The 752-nt window shown below is 36.0% G+C and overlaps 1 protein-coding gene across 1 annotated transcript in view; it reads left to right on the top strand.

Annotated features, from left to right (window-relative positions):
• The window catches only part of LOC119593767 (PDF receptor-like), a 172,227-nt gene that overhangs the window by 159,144 nt on the left and 12,331 nt on the right, over positions 1–752 (top strand). The gene's annotated exons all lie outside the window — the stretch shown is intronic.

The following is a 752-nucleotide window of genomic DNA, read 5'->3' as shown; positions in this document are numbered from 1 at the left end:
TATTAATGTGAATAGTATATACATATGCTGCAGCTATACGAAGAGAGGGAGGGAGAACAAGAGCGATAAATAAAAGAAATCGACACAATGAAGGAGACAAGGGAGACTGAACAAGAAAGAGAAACCCAAAAGAGACACAGAAAGCGAGAAATATACAGATAAAGAACTACAAAAAAGGCACAAACGCGGCCCATATCTCTTAGCTAACAACCGAAACGCGTGGGTCTTCTGAACAACCGTGTATCATCTATCCGGCCATGAATTACATAGATACCACGTAAAAAAAAGTCTGTCTTTGTGTTTATTCACTCTAGAGGAAGGAAATAAAAGAAAATCGAAGTTTCTGAAGCCATGAGTCGTGTGAATGTCGATATAGAAAACTGTACTAATATTGTGTTTGATTAGTTAACAAGGTTATGTCATGTCATAAAATAAGGCATATAATATAACTAATGAAAATTTGGGTAGTTGGATTTATATATGTCATTTGTATACAAATTCAAACAAGGAGAGAGAGCTAAAGACACAATCCCAGTGCTTTCACATAAACACAAAACTTGTAGGAGTAAGCCTAACCGACTGACAGTTGATATGGTGCTTACAGGTAAACATCTTGAGACGATTAGTTAATTAAACCCTGATGTTAATTAAGGTGGGATGTGAAGAAGGTTTGTCCCCTCTTCACTGCTTTTATGAATAGAGGGACGTTTTCAGAGTTGAATATAATGAAATTACGTATTACACTCTTGAGT

This window comes from Penaeus monodon, chromosome 32 (assembly GCF_015228065.2).
Source record: "Penaeus monodon isolate SGIC_2016 chromosome 32, NSTDA_Pmon_1, whole genome shotgun sequence".
NCBI lineage: Eukaryota > Metazoa > Arthropoda > Malacostraca > Decapoda > Penaeidae > Penaeus > Penaeus monodon.
Note: the sequence above shows the minus strand (reverse complement) of the source record. Positions and strands in the feature narration are given on the sequence as shown.